The following is a 22,073-nucleotide window of genomic DNA, read 5'->3' on the forward strand; positions in this document are numbered from 1 at the left end:
CACAGCTCTGGTCTCGCGAAAATGGGAAGGAGTCCATTGCCTGTTTCCAGCAGGTTTTCCCATGATTAAAAAACCTGCGTACATATACTAATTTTGGTGGAAAAGGGGTTGAGGTATTTTAGTAAACACTGTATTATGAAGTGCTACTGAATCATCTCAGCAACTCTCAGCAAACATGGTTTGACATTTTCAACATTTTCATACCATTCCTCAAATATTTGTTCCCAGCTTCCTTTGAGCTACCATCTCTACTTCTACTTCCAATACTGATTTCCAGTGTTTTCCAGAATGCTATCTGGCAGACTGTGGAGAGCTTACCTCAAGGGGAGTGGAGGTGATAGCGATAGTGACAGCAACTTGGCCATCATGGCTTTCATTTCAAACTCTAATTACTTTGGGAATACTTCAAAACTTTGTACTCTCCCAGATGGTAGCATTATGGTTCTCTCTGAAGAACTCACACAAAAACTTGATGGCTACTGTTGATTTGTTTTTGTTTTTTTACTATTAAACATTGTAGCTGCTGAAAATGATATCTGTCTTTTACACACACACACACACACACACACACACACCAAACTTAATCTCTGGCACTTCCACACACACAAATCAACTGACACACTCCATTGGCATTAGCATGGTAAGATAGGAAACAGCAGAGTGGCTCTATGTCAGTCATCGACGTGGGAAAGAATTTACTAGCTATTCCCAGCGTTACTCATTTTCCCATATGTCAATTTTTTGATTCACTCACAACTGGCAGGGGTGAACCAGGGTGACTGCATCCACATACAAATGAGAAAGCCTCCAGATTTTACTGATTAAGATTATTAAGTCTGATGTGATCACCGTTGCTACATGCTAAAAATGTGGACTCTTAATCGAAAGCAGTTGTTCTGCTGTTTCATGTCAGTAATATTTTGATGTGGATTCCAGATGACTTTGTCAACAGTAGGAAGACTAATTTTAGCTCCTGGTCCCATAGCGTCTTCTTAGAATCAATATCTCTCTCATGGGAAACCGGGCCCAGGACAGGCTACTGCCTTACACGCACAGTAAAACAGATATGTGCGGTTATCTGCAATGGCTGTGGAGACTGTGTGGGTGTAAAGATTCTTAAATCTGGATTCAAGTGAGTGACGGTTTTTCCCACAACAGTTTTGTTGAAAATATTGACCGCCAGACCGCTACAAAACCAACAGTGGGCACATGGGTTGCGCAAGCTTAAAAAACCTCAAACCAGCCACTGCAAAGGCTCTGGTTTCAATTTTGAATAAAACTAAAACTCACTTGTGGGTGGGTGGCAGGTGAGGGATCATGGTTTTGTTGCTTAACTTTTGACTTTGACTGTTTGGTGAAGCTCATCACTAGCTAGCCTAGTGTCTGAAGGAATTCCATCCATATTGGACATTTCTGCAGCTAATTTACACCTACCGTGCAAAGGGCACTGCATGTTGTGTGGAGGTCAAGGTGGTGGATGGCCCATAAAGTTCACATTCAGCAGATCTGTAATTAGCTTTTGCCTTTTCATTAATGGTAACCACATTGTTTCCCAGTGATACCAAGTCTTTCAGTTGCCTAAACCTACGCATGTCATCATAGTTTTTTGTTTGCCATAACCATGACCCTTCCCTTACCATTCTGTAGTTATCATACACTACTACCAGTACAGAAGAATCAAATATGGACGTTCTGATAATTGGGTGGCTAAACATGAAAAATGACATGTCAGATTCTGATGCTAGTTCCTTCAGGGTCAAAAAGTGAAGGCTTTTTGGACCAACTGACCATTTACTAAAACCACATTACCAAAAAATAGACCAGAATGCACTACAGCCATAGCAGGTTGGGGCTTAAGCTCTTGCTCGTTTCCATGGACGTCTAAAAAGACCACAGCGTTGGAGGCGGCAACTTGCTGCCTGGCTGTGATGTGTGCCACCTTGCTCTCCTCTATGTATGTGGTCTTGAACCTTGGATCAAGGAGAGACGCCATGTCCAGCAACTCGTCTGTGGTTGGATCTGAGTATTTGTCATTTAGGTATTCAAGGATGGCAGCCTTCATTTCCTTGGTCAGCAGGGTGTCATCATCTTCTGCCTTAAGGAGGCTGACATAGTCCTCTCCAGATAGCACGTCCGTGAACTCCACCAGGGGGCTCAGGGCTTTGTTGACAGATTCAAGGACCTCTATGTCACTCCACGTGGGCACCAAGTGCCGTGACTTCCGGTCAGCACGCAGAATCTAGGAACAGGTATTAATTAGGTTATGCTCTCTTGGTCACTTGTTAAGAAAGGATATGCACCTGTGAGTTCTGACGAGTAGTAGTACACTGACTTCCTACACAAATGCAACTATTGTAAGTCACTTTGGAGAAAGGATTCTGCTAAATGACTAATGTAATGAACTGCAAAAATAGTAGATAAGCTACAAAGCATAATGTGATGCAGTGGGTTGTGTTTTTACCATGGTGCAGCGGGCTAAGGTAGGGTCAGTCTCACTCGTTTACTCAGTCAACTCATTATTTTGCAGGACATGGTGACATGATGTGAGTGGCCAGTAGAGGGGGTCAAAGCGCCATGGTCTAATGCACGGCACTTGTTTTTCTTTGCGATGCATCAATGTAATGCATTTGTCCCTATGCAAATAAATCACTAACCTGAGCGACAGCCTCCTCCTGCTCAAGAAGTCTCTCTATCATTTTCTGGCGGGACCCCCATCTGGTGGGAGTCTCTACGATGAGGCTGTGGAAGGGCAGCTTCAGCTCAGACTGGGCAGTGGTCAGGTCTCTTTTTCTTTTCCAACTGTAGGAAAATGCAGTGACCACCTTCTTACACACACCAATGGCTCGGTCAATGCAGGGGTTAGCTACACCTTTCCCTGTGAAAACAAAAAACAGCATTCATGTAATTATTTTGTCTGACAAAAAAATATTAGTCTACATTTGAAGCATGCTGTTTTATTTAAGCAGCTAGGTAACACGTATGTTAAACATTTAAATGTTAATGTTTCAACTGAGTAGTGTGCATATCTAGCCTACTTACCAATGGCAAGGTGTAGCCTGTGGCCAAAACACTGAAGTCGCTGCCATCTATTCAGCTCCAGAGCTTTCTTGATGTTATTCGCGTTGTCAGTGGTCATACACACTTGACCTTTCTCATCCAATCCCCACGACTCAGCGCTTCTTTTAAGCCTTGCACAATCATTTCGGTGGTGTGGTCCTCGGGGAAGTACGATGTTTGCAAGCACTTGCTATGCAACTTCCAGTCTGCATCGATATAATGTACCGTAATGTACTGCTCATGTAAGGTTCGGAAGTGCGGCTCGACCACATGTCAGTTGTAGTAGAAAAGCTTGTCACATTTGCTATTTCACTTTGTGCCTTGTCATGGATTTCACTGTACACCTGGGGTATCTCCTTGTCGCTAAAGTATTTCCGACTCGGTACAATGTAACGAGGCTCCAGTGTTTTAATCATTGTCTTGAATCCCGGTTTCTCCACTGTCTGGATGGGGACCATGCACAAGCGGATTGTGATGGACTTGGATGGATATCTCTCCAACGCTGTGTTTTCCGCTCGTAGGTAGTGCATTTCTTCAGCGAGTCAGGGAGAGCTGTCTGTCTGAGTGTAGGCCTCCGTTTCACACTGGGTTGCTGAGCAGTGCGCATTTGTTGACTTTCTTCATATTCCTGTGCGTGTTTGTGCTCGAGATGACTAAACAGGTTACTGGTGTTGGAGCGATTAGCAACTATTTTCAAGCGACATAGTTTACAGATCACGGTCTTCTGTTGAATGTCTGCCCTCTTAAACCCAAACCATGTCCAAATAATAGAACTTCCACCTTTCTTTGGGACCAGTTCTTCTTCCCTACCCTCCTCTTCACTTGACGGCGGCTGGCTAATTTCTTCGCCGACCACACTACTAGCAGAACTAATGTTAGCAGTGCTACTAGAAGCCCGGTCGTCATCCTCCATTCCTCTAACTTTAACCTACTGTTGATGAACATGCGCATGCGCTGTTAGTGCTGCGGTATGACGGCAACCACCAAAGCAGTACCGCGCCTCATGTTTACTGCGGTATGTTACCGTCACCGCAAATACCGCCCAGCCCTACCATCCACCTTCCCCTCCAACTCTTGATGACCGTCAGTTCTTACACACTTTAAAAACGCTGATATTATAAGCATGAATCATACAAGTATATTGTATTCGCGGTATGCCAACATTTCCTTTTGGTGACTGGGTCATTCCATTCAGCCCCACATCCCAGCCTCTTGGTCTCGTGCTGGCTCACATGAATAACAGTAGGAAAATAAATCTGGATTTGGCCATTACTGAATTTCACAATTTTTAGGATGTAATGATTTAATTAAGGGCTATTTAAGTGTTCATTTTGGGGGGAAAAAAGAAAACAAAAGTAAAAGAATTATCTGCTGATATAAAGACGTCTGTTTCACATTGTAAGTCTACGGGAAAAAAGTGTGTTTGGGCCCAATGGCATCATTTGATGGACTCGTAAGTTGTGATTACAGTACACTGTTTTTCCATTATGTCAAATTGGCTTCATAGCCTGGCGCCGCTCCTGGGGGGCTTGCTTGCTCAAGTCTGAACAACCCAAAACATGATTTCATTCAGTCCTGTCAAACATTAGAACATTTGTGCAATCCTCTCAAAGTACAAGTCAAAAATTCAGTAGATGTAGATGAGGCAGGTTGAAGGGGAGTGAGTTCACTAAAAAGCAAATTACAACAATTCATAAGGAAATACTCCTGGAATGAGCCTCGGAGAATTTAGATACGCAGAGCAAATTACCGGATGTCCAAGACAAAATTAAATGATTCAGATAAATGATATTGTGAATCTTGGTCTTCCTCCATTTGTATTGGCTGATTGCTTGGCTGTTGACTGATCTTAAAATGAAAAAGAATCAACAAAAACTCAACCCAGCAGTTTTTTTGGGTCCAATTTAAAAGTCAGGCTGTAAAAGTTTTGGGTGATGGTTGAGTGAAAATCTGATATATCAAGATCATCAAGTTGCAAATATAAGACACTGTCACATAAACATTTTTTTCATGGCAAATGGATTTCCCCTCACTACACACAAGCCAAATATTATTTTTCTCCCGTGTAAATTCAACATACAGTTTTCCTGCTGTTGCCTTGACATAAAAAAAAAAATCTGGGTGTTGAAATCCCTGACATTTCTCCTTGTAGCAAACTGAAATCATATCCTCTGTCTCTCATCACTTGGGCTGAGGAGGCCCCTGGCTTCACAAGCAAAAACAAACAGATTTAGTCCATTACAAAACCTCAACAGCTCATCGAGAGGAATCAAGGAAACCCAAAACTCAGGAGACTTGAAACTGAGAAATTTAACCACTTTTTTATGTGAACTTTCACAATTGACAAAGACAGAGAAAGGCAATGAAAGATGAATGAAGGCAACCACAGGAAACCAAACTCCCATCCTCTTAAGTGGAAGTCATAACCACTTACTTTTTCTCTCTTTATCCGTCATTTCCTCATCAGACAAAGTTGTGACATTGCTGTCTGCCAGCCGCCCCAACACTTCACTTCCACTCCATTATCTCTCCCTTCCCTCATCACGTCCCTACACTCTGATGCTGACTCGCCCCTTTCTGCCTCCTAATCGTTCATTCTCTCCAGTCTTGATGGTCAGCAAACTGTTGTGGAGTATGTCCAGTCATCTCAGAAAATTTAGCATTCTCAAACTTTATTCACCACAGTCAGTGGATAACATATAGAGAAAAATGTGGTGCACAAATGTTAAATGTAAAGTCTTTATTATCAGATGAAATTCAAAATCCGTAATGAGGCCATACAATTAACACAATAGCTATCGCTGAAGTATTCAAACTACATACCATAACAAAAAAACTGAGTCTTTGTATGACTCACATGACTATTATGCATGTGAGAGGGGTGTCAGATACCCAGAATTATCAAAAAATTTCAGCTGTACTGATAGTTTTAGCGTCTTTCAGCACTTTGTTTTGGTTTAGCCTCCTGCTACTTCACTGTTTTGGTTCAATCTCATGGCTCTAGTCAGGTGGCTGTTTCTGTGAAAAGACTCTTAATTGTTTTTTGTTTTGTTTTTTTTTTAGGTGTTTTTAAAACTACAGTAGCCTAATACAGAGAGTAAAGAAAAACACCCCACCAATGTAACAATGGAAACACAGCACAGAGCATTCAACCCAAGTCAATGAGGTTAGCTTGCTAGTATAACATTAACGTTACCAACTAGCTAATGTTAGATTGTTTGATGTTAATGGTAAAGTTAAAGCTAACACTAGCTTACAAATAAAGTTAAAGTTACGTTATGTTAACTCCGAGAGGTCTCAACTCTGCAACAGCTCAAATCGTGTTACTTACCCCTTTTTATCCCCTTTTTATCACATTTTGTCCTTGAGAACATGCTGCTCCTTTCCCCATGACTGCATCATGGCTGCATCTTGGCCAGTAGACACACCAGCTTGAAGGGGTATTTATAGCTTTTGGGGAGCCTTTGGCAAAATCTTGTTTTGCCCCACCAAATCAGCCTCATTTTCTACATGCATATGAGACCAAATGCTACTTTTTGCATATAAACAACTTATTATAATTCAAATTAGTTGCATTAATTACATCAAAGTTAAAGTCTGCCACTAGGCCACGTCAAAAAAGACACTTGGCTAGACTGTGCCAGACCGCTGGCACCCTTCAGAAAACACCTGTAACCTGTCCTAACAACTTTTGCTCAGCACCAAACAACGGACAGACAAAGTTAGCAACTAGCTGTGGAACAGAGTAGAGCTTGTAGCTGCTACAGAGCTTCAGGAGTTGGTAGAGACCAAAAACAGAGCTAAAAAGGAGAGTGGATGTTGGACTTAAAATTCTTCAGGAGGGCACAAACACAACTTCTGATGATAATTAAATGAAGAGTAACTAAAGCTTGCTCGAAAAGTCACTAACTTTTAAAGAATAGCTTTATTATTTTTCAAGTTGCTATATTCTTATCATATGCAGCAAAATCCATCTCTTATTTAAAAAATCTTTTTATGAGGGCCATTGTATAGATGTGAAACTGAAGTGCCATTAAAGAGTCCAGACACTGAAATAAACTCGTGTAAACTATGTGTTTTGAAAAAATAAAAAATAAAATCAAAATAGTTAAGTTCTGTTGTTTACAACAAACGAAAGAGAAGGATTGTCTTGGACAAATACTGTGGATCAGTTGTTAGTCGTTAGATAAGTATATTTACAGCTCAGTCATGTTTCTGTGTGTCTCCTGATTGGTTGACTCCCCCACTCACCTAATAATGCTCTAACCTTAACCACCTTTCTTTTAACCTCATACTTCATAGTTAGCCTAGCATTTTTGTTAGGGCTTACATTCCTGAGCCAAAGGGTGACGAGGGCTAATCGTGGATTGACATATAGCTATGGTGAGCGAGTTGTGTAGCTGGTGGGCGTGTCATGTATCTGCTCCTGCTGCAGTTATAACTTCTTGACTTTATGAGGTGATAATATGCCAGCTTTGTGTCTGCTGCTTACAAGTGGTCAAAAATCAGCTGTTGCAGCTTTAAAGTTACGTAAAGTTGCAAAATTGTCAGATGTATTTCCCATTCGATGCAAAGTTCAGTACATTGTTAGAGTAGGGGGTTTCAGATCCCATTCGACCATCTGACAAGCAACTTTTGAAGTGCAAGGTTCCTTTAGGTGATATACTGTACAAAAAAGTAATGTGAGATGGGTTTGTTCTTCACTCACTTCAGATACTAAACAGAAATACAACTTTTTAAAGGTGACAAAGAGGATGTGGAGTGCCTCTGCTGTCCTAAATTTCCCTCTTCCTCTTCATACAGGACAGGACTGTGGAAATAATTCATGGTGTGTGTCTGTCCTCCCTGGGAAAAAAAATGCTGCCGACATGTCTGGGACGAGAGGAGATGAGAGGAGAGACGACTGAAAATAGAGTAGGGAATGACAGAGCGCAAGATGGATGAGCAGAGTGTAAGAGTGAGGCAGAAATGAGCGTGTGTAGGACGGAGAGAGACTTGTCAAAACTTGGCCTCTTCACTGCCTCGTCAACTGCTTTTAGCATACCACTCTTACTCAGGACAGTGTGTGTGTGTGTTGCTGTGCTTGCGTGCTTAAAGACTGTACCCCTTGCTATCTCAAATCTGATACTCAACTCCTGGCAATAGTTGTAAGTCTAGAAAATTAAATTCTTAAGTAGAAATAAGCCGTTTTATTTTAGTTTTATTTTACTGATATTACATACATCAGATAGACATCTAAAACCAATCATAAAAATGCAGCAAAATCTAACCATCATTATTTCTCACACACATAATGCAAAAAACACACAGGCTCAAATCCGAATGCCTGGACTAGAGCTTTAGTGATATATAAATGTGTGTGTACACTATGGGCTCTAGTTTTGCAGACCGGGCGAGGCGGGGGTGCAGCACACCTGCGCTTCGCCAACTGGGTGTGACAAGACGGCTTTTGCAAGTTTGGCACACCGTGCGCGCTGGTGCAGCTACTCCTCTTTCCCACCTCCGTCCCTCCTACTTGCGCAAGTCGGAAAGAGGGAGGAGAGAAGGCGTGGAGTGGGTTTTACACAGCCGATTCACATCACACCAATCAAATGAGCCCCTCTCGTCACCCTTAAATGCACCGCGCGAAAGGCGTAATGAGAGTTTACTCATTTTGCCATGGCAAAAGAGAGCAGCAGTGTCAGACGGCCAAACTTCTCCCAGGAGGAAACTGATGTTTTGGTCTGGGAGGTCCAAGCTCGCAGTGTCCGAATATACGGAACTGCGAGCAGACCTCCACGGGCTGATGACGCAAAGATAGCCTGGGAGGAGGTCACCACAACTGTAAATCAATGTTGCGTTTCTGTCGTGCGCATGCACGCTCTCTCTTTCTCTCTCGCAGTCTCACTCTGTTTCTTTTCTTTTGACTTTTCTAAGATGACAGATGCTGAATATATACTCCCTATCTGATGCTGTGGCTGTTTGTGGTTGGCTGAGAGGGATGTGAACTCATAAGTTTGCAGCTGTGTTAATCAAATCAGGTTGGGTTTCCATTACGCGTGCCAAACGTGCCAAACGTGCCAAATGGTGCCAATCCCCTTTGATCTGATATCAGATGTGACGGCACAGTCGATATAGAGATACATTTAAGTGCTGATTGCAGATAGTTGCATTGAATAGTGTTTTTTTTGGGTATTTATTACATTGTTAATGTGCCTGATATTCTGGAAACCTGCCTGTGAGGTTTTGGTGATGTGTGCGCACTGTCCGCTGGTCAGCCAAACTTCGGCTTACACCGGCTATGCTCCGCCTGCGCTGACAATAGACCTGGTTTCAGCTGGCAAGCTTTTAGCGCACCTTCAGCGAAGCCTTTTGGCACGAAACTGTCACTGCGCCAAGCTTGATCTGTCGACACCTCCCCCTGCTGCGCCGCCACACCCATCTCAGCGCACCTCGGTCTGCCAAACTACCAAACTGAGCGCGCCTCGGGTTGCGCTGCTCGAAACTAGCTCTGCGCGGGGTTCGCCACCCCGCGCCACACCGGGAAACTAGAGCCCTATGTGTGTATGTGTAGCTATGTGCTCATATTCATCTTGAAAACCTCTCAAGAACCATTAAACATCTTTGTATGACTCCAAGAACTCCTTAAAGGACCCTAGAAATATCTCTGGAACCAATTCAATAAACATATAAAGATTTAAAAAATGAATTAGCAAATGCATCAAATCTGGATTCATTCGGGGTTGGATCTAGTACACATTTAGCCATTTGTGTCTTCATTAGCCAGATCACAAATCTGATTTTTCTGGATTGTTTCATGCTTGTGGCAAATCTGTCGCTCCCTCTCCAGTCAAATGAGAGTAGCACACTTTTACTGACAGCTAACAACGATCTACTAACACAAACTCAGGGATGAATTGAATGACCAGGCCATCACAGAAACTCACTCACACCGCTCTCTCACCCATACAGATGTGTCAGTGGTTGCACTGATGGAGAATCCATCAGTCCATCATCCATCAACGCAACCATTAACCGTACGCTAGTGATGTGCGGGTTGACCCACAACCCAGTGGTTTGGTTGAGTTGTTAAGAAATGTTGTGGGTTTGGGGCAGGTGGGTTATTAAGTGACAAAGCACCACGCTGAGTTACTTATTAATAACTTACAAAAACATTGTGCAATAGTCCACCTTCCACACCTCTCTCTGTCTCTCTCACACATCAAACAGCTTTATCATCAGCACTGCGCTCAGGGTTTCCATTATCTGTTTTTCGATCAGGAAAATCTGTTTAAGTCCAACATATTTAAATCTCTCAGATCATAGTGTCCGGTAAAAATATTTCCCCCTAACACCTAACACCCTGTCCTAAAAGCAAAAAAGCAAGTGACTCTCTATCCACACTGAATGCATTATTGTATTATTATTAAATGTTATTGATGTCTCATTGTGTTCATTGTTTCAAGATATTAACCAATCAACTTTAGAGGGGGCACGGCTTAGCACATAACTGCACAACCTTTGGTCCAATCATCACAAACATTGCAAGCAATATCTTAAGAGGTACCAGGAACATATCCTGAAAGTTTCATTTCAATTGACTAGGGGGCACAACAAATGCAAAAAAAAATGGGTGTGGGATAATACAAATCAGACCATGAAACAGAAATTGATTTTCCAATCATGACAAAACTTGCAGGATATGTTCAATAGTAATGATGAAAGATGTGTGACCTCAGCGGTCCCTTCACCCCCGCTAGGAGGCCACTGCTACAGGAGTTTAGGCTTTGCACCTGGGACAGTTGGTGAGAGTCCGCTCCCACCCAGACAAATCCAAAAACAGGGCTAACTGAAGCATTGCACAGGGTTAATAGGGGATTTGACAACAGAGCCAAGCCTTTTCATTGTTGAGGTGAGTTCGTTGGGACCGTTAAACAGCTCAGTGTCGAATGTTGGCTGCTAAATATTTTAAATGGTGCTCAGATCAGTTTAACGCTAAGCCCACAGTGATATTCAATATCTTGCTGTAATTTGTACTGTTTGCATAACATTTTCTATTTCATCTTATTTTTAAGCAAACGTAACTAAAATTTTTGACAATATACCTAAAATCAGCAGAATGATGTGAAATTTTTTTCATTATTTTGTCACCAACACTTTTAAGGGGCAAAAAGCAAAATCGTTTCACCGCTAGGTTCGCTGTTGTGCACTACCTGTAGACCAAAACAAAGTGTGTCATGAGCCACACCTCCCTCTACCTCTGCTCTCCACCCACAACCCCACTCGCCTTGGCTGTGCAGCCGAGCACAGCAGCTTCTCCACGGACTATTACAACCAGACGGTCCCGGTGTTTCTTCCGCAGGCTCCACTTCACTCAGCTGCCTGATATACCTGCTGCTTCTTCCCACATTAACCTGAATAACAAACCAGGGCTCGGTGCTCTGGTTGGATCCAAACGGAGAGCCGGGGCTAACGTTAGCTGGGAAGCTAGCGGAGGCTAACTGGCTGTGCTGGCAGCTGAGTGAAGTGGAGCCTGAGGAAGAAGCACCCGTTAGCCCTGGTTTCACTACAGGCAGATTCAAGGAGGAAATAAAATAAAACCTAAACAGCCAACTTAGTTTGGCTTAGTTTAGCAGTTAGCGATGTCTTTCACTCACTCTCGGTCTCTGCTGTGTTTAGCTATTTCCCTGCTTTCCTGTTAGCATTAGCACTAGTCGGCTGCCACGCTAACGTCCCTACTCTTCTCCATGTGCCGGAGCAAGAGTAGGGACGTTAGCGTTAGCACTAGTCGGCTGCCACGCTAACGTCCCTACTCTTCTCCGTGAGCCGGAGCTGTGAGCCCGCGAGCCTGCCAGGCTCACGGAGAAGAGTAGCGTTAGCTCCTGGAGTTAGCACTACAGCTACTATGGCTACTGGAGTAACTTACAACTATGGAGCACTTCTACCAGCTCTTCTAGTCAATGAGCTGACTTCACATGAATGTACATGAACGCGCAGCCGGAAAGGCTTGTAAACAAGGGGCTGGAGATCAACACAGAGAGAGGTTGTGTGAGGTCATGCTATACTCCAGATGAAATTACACCTCTAGTTCTTCACATGACAATTTTTTAATTCCTTCAATCTAGAAATGATGAATTTCGTTTATTGCTCCTTTAAAGAAGGCCTTCTGTTATGTCATGGAAACAAACCACTGCACCTACCAGCTGTACCCTCGTAAACAAACCACATTGGATATCAGCCGTGCCCTTGAGATAAAAATTAAGAAGTAACAGCTTAAAAGAAGGGCCTGTCAACTACAATTGTCCAGACTGAAATATCTCAGCAACTCGTGGATGGATCTCCTAGAAATTGTATACAAACAAAATACCTGTGAAACCACTTCATTTCCCTTCAGAATCAGCTGTACTTTGTGTCTAAGGAAACGTTAGCCAACGTGCTAAATTAAGGTGGGGAACATGCTAAACTTTATACCTGCTAAACATCTTGTTTGATGTATATCATAATATGGAGCATTTAGCAACAAAACATATCTGACTGTCTAGGGTCTCTTTCCCTCTACACACACACACACACACACACACAGAGACAGAGAGAGAAGAGAGAGAGAATGACCAGAGGGTAGCTTCTATAGGGGGATGATACAATACATTAGATTAAAAAGGAATAGGTTCATGTTACTGTCAAAAAATCACATGGCTCTGGTTACAGGCCAGACTGTGTGTGTGTGTGTGTGTGTGTGTGTGTGTGTGTGTGAGTGAGTGAGTGAGTGAGAGAGAGAGAGAGAGAGAGAGAGAGACAGAGAGAGAGAGACTCTGATCAGTCTAAATAGACTTTTGTCTATTTATGGTGTGAGTTTTTTTGTGCATATTTGAATAAGCAATTCAGCGTTTTCTGCATCCCTGCCAAAAAAACTTAATGAACATGAATTTGGATCAACTGGAAATTTGGATTTTGTCATGTTTCAGCTGTGAGACAATGCAAGGAATTATTTTCATCTTCACAACATTTGTCAAAAAGCTGGCTGCAGTGTGAGCCAGATGATGGAGAGGGAAGTCATGAGGGAAACAATAATGGAGGGGAAGAGAGAATGATAAAAAAAAAATAACTCTCTGTTGTTCTCTCCCCCATTCTGTTCCTGGCACTCCAGCCTGGGATGCTAATTCAGTAATTGATCCCGAGACGTTGCGCTGAGATTACTCTGTGTGTGTGTGTGTGTGTGTGTGTGTGATTGTGTGTGTGTGTCTGGGGTTACAGCCCTTCTTGTTCTGAATCAGGGATGTGGAAGAGGAGGAAGGGTCACCCCCTGGGAAAGCAAAGGGGGAGAGGAGGAAATTACAGTAAGTAAAGAGAGGAAAACAGATAGAGGTAAGTCTCTGTAAGCGAGAGAGCTGAGCTGCCTGGGCAGATTCATTGTGAAACTACAGAATAGGAGGAAAAAGGAAAAAAAAAATTAAAAAGGGAAGTTATTTTAAAAATGGGAACATTTTTGGCTTCCCTGGTGGTGCAGACCAAGAACCAAAACATGTCTGGTTTAAGTCTGGTTTGGGAACTTTGTTGCGTGTCTCTCCTCTTGTTTTCACATACTGTCAAATAAATGCCCCCCAAAATATTTAAAGATGGAGATGATGTTTCTAAAGACAGAGATGTTTGACCTCAGTGTCAATTCAAAGAAAAAAAAAAATCATAACAAGTCTGTCTCCTACTAAATTGTGTGGTAGAAATTAGTTAAACCAAATTTCACACAAATTACAGTAATATTAGAAAAAAATATTTAAAATTCCAATCCTCAAGATTTTCATTAAATCAAACCATGTTTTTGTTATAATATGTAGTCAATCTTTTTTCAGCAATAGCCATTCAGTGTATTTACATTCTGTAATCACCTTTCTACATAGTTGTTTTATTTGTTAGTGGCAGAGTCCGCCATTCTTGTGCAGGATTTCAATTGCCTGCCTATAGATACAGTCAGTATTTATTGAAACACACACAAAACATCACATCTGAAAAAGGTACAACAAAGCATTCACTACTAAGCTGAGGAGTTACTATGTGGCTTTCTGCACATCAAATACATTTATAAATCCAGAGTTTCTTTGTTTTCAACCTGGGCCCTTTTTTCCTGTGTTTTTGTGTCTCCATAACTAATGGAAACAACGTCTCTTGAGATTGGTCCAGTATTGAGCAAGAGCAGCGGCCACGCTGCAATGTGAACACTCAGGGCATGTCTTCAATTTACATCCACAAAAATGCTTTTTGCCACTGACTACATAATTGAAAAGATCCCTTAGAGACAGATGTAGATGTAGCTTTTTATTAATGAGTAAGATCCTTTTTGTTGAATCAGAAACAGCCCCAAAATTGGCATCGTCAAATCCACCAGACTTTATTTAAATAATCAGTAATTTTACCATCTTAGAACACGCTTCATTCAAAGTTGACAAACTAAATTAAACTATCTAAAGGTGTCTTGGTTTGTCTTTCCACTATTTTAACAATCACCAACTCTAGTTTGGTTGAAATAATCCCTTTGCCCAGTCAGATGTGGAAATATTCTGGCTCCATCCATGCTACAACATATATTTAATTAGGGGCGATTTTGGGGATGCTTCCAGTTAAACCAAAAGGATCTAATGCTTTTTTCAAACACTAGCTATGTTTCCATCCAAAAGTGATTTGAATCATTGGGAAATGCGCATTAAAAGAAATACGAATCCTGTGTGTTTCCATTAAATGTACGGACTTTGGTGAAAAATGCGAACTCGCACGAGTTTCCCGCAGAACTGGAAACAAAACAAGTCTCGCATTCTTCTTCTTCTTCTTCTTCTTCTTCTACGTTTTCTGGTATTTGGCAACCAGCTTGTAAATGCATTACCGCCTTCCCGACCCGGAGTGTGGATATCACTGTTGGGAAGAGGAGGAGCTAAATATGATCATTGGCAATAATTCATAATTATTAATATCAATTATGGATTATTAAAATATTTGATTAATTAATTAATAATTAATTAATTATTGCATAAGCCTAATAATCAAATTAGCTTACAGCAGGGCACCGCCGGGAAAACCCGGACCAATGATCAGACGTAAATTCAGTCTCAAGTGTGTTCACCTAGGAAGCTAATTCTAGGGAGATATCAGCAACTATAAGATGAACAGGAAGGAGTGGAGCTCAGGCACTGACTTTGTCAACCAGCTTCATCACAGTATACAATGAAAAACCAAAGCAACCTCTCTTTGCAGTATAACAGGGTTTATTCACACTGATGACATTAATTTACAACCAACATCAACATTGCTCTATAAACCCTATCAACTATAAAACATTACCGAATCAACCAACAAGCATCAAGAGGGGTGTGTGTGCGCGTGTATATGTATGTATGTGTGTGTGTGAGAGAGGGTGTGGAAGAAAGTGGGTGAGTGAGCGAGAATGTGTGAGTGTGTGTGTGTGTGTGTGTGTGTGTGTCTGCTTTAGGAACAGTTGTGGGTACTTCTATTGGCTATGAGGATCACAGCCAGAAGCGTTTCCCTCAGGTACGCTTTGTGATGATATACCCCGGCGTGATGTCATCGGTGCGGGGTTGGCCATGGCAGATTTCACCCAATGGGAGCTGTGTATTTCAAGGGACCTCTGCTAGTCAGCTGGGGTGCTGTGTTGGGGGTTGAATCAGCTGATTCACACAGAGAAAGGGGGTTGACTGATTCCTTTGTTCTTTTGGGCGCCAACATGTGGTCTCAGGCTTTGATTGTTACATGTAGGCCCAAAAGTTTATGGATAAAGTGTAGGCCTTGTTTAGAAATCCTTGTACGGCACAAGATCACCATGGAGAGAGGTGCGCTACGTCAGACTTAATTCGAACATAACTATTTCCATCCCCCGTTTTGCGAATCAACATTTTTTCAAATCAACCAAAACCCAGCTAAAGCGAGTGTATTTTAGTTTGTGCGAATCAGGGGATTTTAATTTGAGATTTGGCATTTTCATCATAAATTTCCGATGCAATACTTCTAGATGCACATCTAAACAGGCTGATGGAAACATGGCTACTGTTAGATTGTTTTGCCATTGGTGAAAATGTTTTCACCAAAGAACTGTAGTTCTTCAGGTTGCAAACCCCTGCGTGATAATGTTATAGCACATCGTCAAAACATAGACTAATGGCGTAACGTTAACACCGCTAATCAAGTATTTCTGTTTGTAGTTCTATATTAAGCTTACGAGTACCATTCACTCTACGACAGCTGTATCAGACATGTATTAAGGCTTGTTCACATTACACGATTTTCACCCAGATTTTGCGTCGCAGAGACTATCGTAATCTTTTGAGTGTTCATACCTGGCGACATTTGTTTCTGTCAGCGGGAGTCTCGCCAACTGCGTTACGACCTGTGTGTGCACACCACAAGATTTTTTCCACTGAGCCCTCGCCGACAGAGCCCCAGATAACGTGGTGATGTCACCAAACTTGGAGACGACACATCGTAAAGGCATGGATATTCTTTATTATCCTGGGTCCAAACACAACGTGCTCCCCGTGATCCTGTGGACGCAGCCATTGTTGTTGTTGCTTGCCGGCTTGTCAGTGTTGTCAGATCTTGGGAGAGAAACAAGCAACCAGGGCTATGGAAACAAGCCCAAAAGAAGCGACTATCATGTGTTTAAATAACTTATTCGACGGATATATATAGAGAAAGGTGACGTTAGAGAGCAAGCCCAAATAAGCAACTACACTTTAGAAACAAGCCCAAAGTTGCGGCTAATAAGCGGACCTGGCAAGTGGCAACCCTGTGGCTTGTCCTCCTCACATTTCTTCTGTCCTCCTGCGTGCTGACGTGGGACATATCCCGCCTCTCATTGGCTGATGCTCTTTGTCAGTTGTGTCAGCCTTCTCCAGTTTTCTAGCATGCCAGATATCCAGTCCCAGTCGCAGACAAGGGGGCGACTTGCTCGGGGTCCATGTCATTGGTTCGACAGCCCATTGGTTCGACATCTTTTTCATTTTAACCCACACCGTGATCTTTTCCTGACCCTAACCAAGTGGTTTTAGTGCCTAAACCTAACCAGACCTTAACCACAGGGCATCATGATGATTTCGGAACAGACTTCGGAACAATGAGTTTAATATGGTCGGAACAATGGGCTGTCGAACCAACGGACAGTTCCCCTTGCTCATAGGCTTGTTCACACATGAGGACTCGTCGTGGCTGCCGACTCACCTCTGACCCAAGGTGGCTCTCAAGATCCTCTGTGACGTCAAAATCGCGGTGAAAATCATGTCATGTGAACTAGGCTTGAGGCTACTGTTAATGCAAACCAAACATTTCTACTCCTTCACATTAAAAAACTCTATTTACTATGTCCTGCTGTTGTGTATAAAGTACTTGTGTTCTGTGCAGCATGAAACGAGGGAAGTCAAGTGGGACAAAAGAGAAACAGAGTGATGTTTTCCAACACAGAGGACATATACCGATGTCTCACTCTGTATATATCATGCGACTCCTGACCCACTGTGCTGTGAAAATTCCACACTGTACGTGTAAAGATATAACTGACAGAGCAAACGCTGATGAAGGTGTTTCACACTGTTAGGATCCACACTGACCTGAGGACTTTGGGGCTCCAGGGTAATGGTCAGAGCCAACTACAAGACTTCATTCCTAAAAACACTTGATTGTTTTTTTGTGATTTTATTTGCATAACTTTTTATATCTATCTAATGTAGAACTGCGGCACAGATTAGATGTGCTACATTATTCCATATATCAAGTGATTTGAATTGCGCCAACAACATGCTTATTTGCATTATCGCTATACTGTAGGTCACTGAGGTTGCCTGTTCATGATCAGATCCCTGCTGCTCTCATTTGTTCCCTTTGGCTTCACATTGGCCACTAAATGACGAGGATACTGTATGACTCCAACTGCTTAACATAATAAGGTCACTTTGATCAACCAACAGCATGATCGCATATTTTTTTTATTAAGAGAAAGAGTCATTACTGTAATGATTATTTTCTTGAATGACTGTGAGTATTATAAGGTTGGGGATAATCAAAACCAGAGACACAGATGCTAAATCTGGCAAAAACAGGAGCCATGCAAAGACTGCAGTTGCACCACAGTCCTCACTGAGGCTCAGGTTTTTGCAGATGTAGCGTATGTAGTTGGCTGCATAGCTTTCTCCTCAGTCATTGGTTGATCAACAGAAACATAAATATAAAATCAGTATGGACTAAGCTACAGCAACATGTAGCATTTCCAGCCTCTACACATGTTCTGTATCAGTCAGCATGACAAGATTTATATCCTAGTCAAGCTCCCAAACAACCTTAAGATCCTCTTTTGTCAAATCATATTCAGTGCAATGTGTATAAAAATAATGTACATCATAAAGATGACACTGTTTTACTCTGAATTTTTAGCTCACCATATGAACAATAATCCATGTGGAAAGATTTTTTATCTCTTAATATTGAGATGTAATGGCTGAAGATTTTACAAGATGCGATTTATGCCTGTGGCTACCTCAGCAGCTTGGCCTCACTCCCAGGGCATTAAAAGAGAACTATGCCCATTTTCAAAATTCACAGTTATTCCTATGGTCCAAGACAGGCAAAAAATATTAGTAAAAATGAGCAGCTTTCACCCAAATCCAAAAACTAGAGTGCTAAAACTCACATTTGTGATGTCATAAAGTATAAAGTATGGGGCTGCTCCATAGACAATGAATTTATAGAGATGTTCTAGATGATACTGAAAGCACCTCGGGGAATATTCTGAGTGTATGGGTGCATTTCCTGCTTCAGAACAGAGAACACTATTCACCGTCTACGAAGCAGCTCCAGACTTTACAGCAGGGTGTTTTTTAGCGACACACTGCTGCCTTTACAGCCCCGTCTCTGCCACTCAAATAAACTTGTTACACAGTGAGCAGTTACAGAGAAACATTTTCATTCATTTGGAGTTGTATTTGTATCCTCCTGTAAAATGTAAGTCTGCTCTTAATTTTGGTCTCTACCCAGTCCTGAGGGAAAACTTGGTCTCTTTAGCTGCTAAATGCTCCATAATGTTCACCCGCTAGTCTCTAACTGTGTGCTCACTTGTCTGTGAGCAGGTGGTGTACATTTGGATGTTAGAACTTTTTCCACTGAAAACAGCTGCCTGCTGGAGCCAATAAAATGTGGTGAGAATGAAGCAAAACAGTGAATTTAGGACCAGACAGCTAAACAGTGAGTAAAGCTCTGTGGCGGCCCAGGGGAGTGGCAGATTCAGGTAATAATCTTCTGTATGTTGCATTGTCTTCACATTGTTATTTGATCTATTTTTTTATTTTTTATTATAGCTACTTTAAATAGAAATAAATGCATGCAACAAATACAAATGAATGTTTACATCTGCTGCTGTTAGGGAATAAGCTATGAGTTGGTGCTGCTAATTTTCCAGTTGGTTCTTTTTAAAGGTTCAGTATGGCTATATTGGTAGAATTGGAATATAAGTATTTTTCTTAAGTGTATAATCACATGAAATTGATATGAATTGGCATGTTTGCCCTACCTTAGATTGAGTCGTTCATATCTACGTAAAGAGCTGGTCCTTATTCATGGAGCCATGTTGCACTGCCATGTTTCCCCAGAATGATTAAACCAAACGCTGGCTCTAAACAGCGCCATTTGTGTTTTCATGTTGGCCCCCAAAAGCCCATCTGCACTAAGCAGAATCAGGCAAACATGTAAAACTGCTTTATTCAGTGTTTTTTACCAGTTTAAATCACTAGGTCCGTTTGTTTTGGAGAGAAGGAGACCACTGTGGATAATTCAGCTCCTGGTAAAAACCTCCTAAATGACAAACAATCAAGGAATTATAGCCAGGAGAAGTTTCAGCTGGTTGCAATCTGCAATCCTCAGCACTAGAGAACACTAACCCCCCCCCCCCCGCCCCCCCCCCCCAAATCTGACACATTGAACCCATAAACCATTGCAGGAGAAGACTATTTTTACTTTATATCATATGCAGTTTTACACACCAATAACAAAAAACAGCAGATTATTGCAAAGTAGAAACATGAGCCTGGGGTCAATGAGCCCTGAAGGGGTCAGGGGTCAGGGTCAGGGTCAGAGTTAGGGTTGGGATAGAGTTAATGAGGGTGTACGGTCACCTGCAGGGCTGTCCTTTAAAATGCTTCTTCTCTGTGTGGTTTGGTGTAACTGCATGTGAAAGTAATTGAAAAGCGTGATGGGGCTGTCAATACTCAAGCATTTAGGTTAGATGACTTAATAATTCTGCTTTCAATTTACAGGCCATGAAAAATCATTGTCTGGTATTGCACAACAACTGTGTGTGTGTGTGTGTGTGTGTGTGTGTGTGTGTGTGTGTGTTTGAGAGAGAGAGAAACTTAAATCTTAACTGACAGCCAAAGTATTTATGAAGGTCAGAGTTGAAAATAATTGTCTGGGTTTCATATTCATGTATTCACATGCATGCTGTGGGTCAAGCAACCATTACCACGCACACACACACACACACACACACACACACACACACGCACACACGCACACACAAGGATTTTTTTTTAGCTGTTCAGTGCCTCAGCTTGGTGATGTCATTGTAATTTGCTTGTGTGTGTGTGTCTAATGCCTTGAAGAATAGCTTGATAAATCCATAATTTCCCCCTTCTCCACATAAATAAAGACATGCTGTGATTTTATCAACCAGTGTCTTAGATTGATTTTAATCTAAATGTCTTGCCATCAGTCATTTTATAAAAGCATCTGTTGCTTTTTAAATGGTGACGGTTTCACTTAGGACTTAAATCCCAGCGCTCTTTCATCTCCTTGTATGGCTGTACTACTTTACACAGTATTTCCAAAACAAGATTTTAAGATAACAGCAAAACGGCAGGCACATGGTGGAAAAAAGTCTGAGATGCCAGTGTGTCTGTTTTTTGACCGATGAACACTCGAGCTGAGAGATGCCTGTTTTCCATCATTCTGGCTCCAGTGTCTGCATAGTCAAAGCCTCAGCGCAGGACTGAGGGGTAACCTGTCAGTAAAAGCAGCAGCTGTTGAAACCATCAGCGACAAAATCATGGTCTGAAGCAAACTGGGCCTGCCATAAATCTGCAGAGATTTCAGGTAAAAGACAAGATGCAGTGACTTTAACAAACTGATCAGTGATGAGAAAAATCTGTCAGGATAAATTTGAAATAACTATATTGTGCATTCATATTTTGTGATGCAGGTGCTTGAGATAAGAATTCAGCATTTTTATTCAACACACTAATCAATGTCATTATTCACCGACAGTTACAGTCCATACAAGGCCTCAAACGGAGCCCAGTGAAGTTTGTTAACAACTCCAGCCTGTTGACAGTCCACAGAGCTTACATTTGCACTTTAAAGACTCTTAAAAGAATGTTTTTTGGAAAATATTATAATTTGCCTTCTTGCCAAGAGCAGATCAATACCATACTCATGTTTTCATGCTAAATGTGGAGCTAGAGCCAGCAGACGATCATTAAGGGTGAAAATTCGAAACAGGCTCAGTACAAAGGTAAAATAAGAATTAAAAAATAATGTGTTATTTTTTTAATTGTGTCAAACAGAAAGAAAATATCACCAAAGTACTTTGAGTTGGAACTACCATTTACAAGCTAAGCATACAGGTGCAGCTGATCAGACTGATGTCAGCGGGAGACCACACTGCCAAAGCTGACAAAGCACTATTTTGAGTAACTTGCCACAGACCTGTGGATGAAATCAAATCAAAGAAGTTTACTATGGGGTGTCGATGGCTTAGTGGTTGAGCAGGCGCCCCATGTACAAGGCTGTCGCCGCAGCCGCCCGGGTTCGACTTCAGCCTGTGGCCCTTTGCTGCATGTCACTCCCTCTCTCTCTCCCCCTTTCACACTGAAGCTATCCTATCCATTAAAGGCAAAAATGCCTTTACTACAGTGCTTGCAAAATGGGTGGCGACTGACTACAGATCATTTCAGGTGAGAGATTTCTCTTTTTAGTCAGCTACTTAGAGCAAGTCATAG

The 22,073-nt window shown here is 42.0% G+C and overlaps 1 pseudogene; it reads right to left on the reverse strand.

Moving 5' to 3' along the window:
* Positions 1-1,756: 1,756 nt before the first annotated feature.
* On the reverse strand, positions 1,757-3,587 carry LOC144461822 (E3 SUMO-protein ligase ZBED1-like; annotated as a pseudogene).
* Positions 3,588-22,073: the final 18,486 nt, after the last annotated feature.

Source organism: Epinephelus lanceolatus, chromosome 23, assembly GCF_041903045.1.
Source record: "Epinephelus lanceolatus isolate andai-2023 chromosome 23, ASM4190304v1, whole genome shotgun sequence".
In the NCBI taxonomy this organism is placed as follows: Eukaryota; Metazoa; Chordata; class Actinopteri; order Perciformes; family Serranidae; genus Epinephelus; species Epinephelus lanceolatus.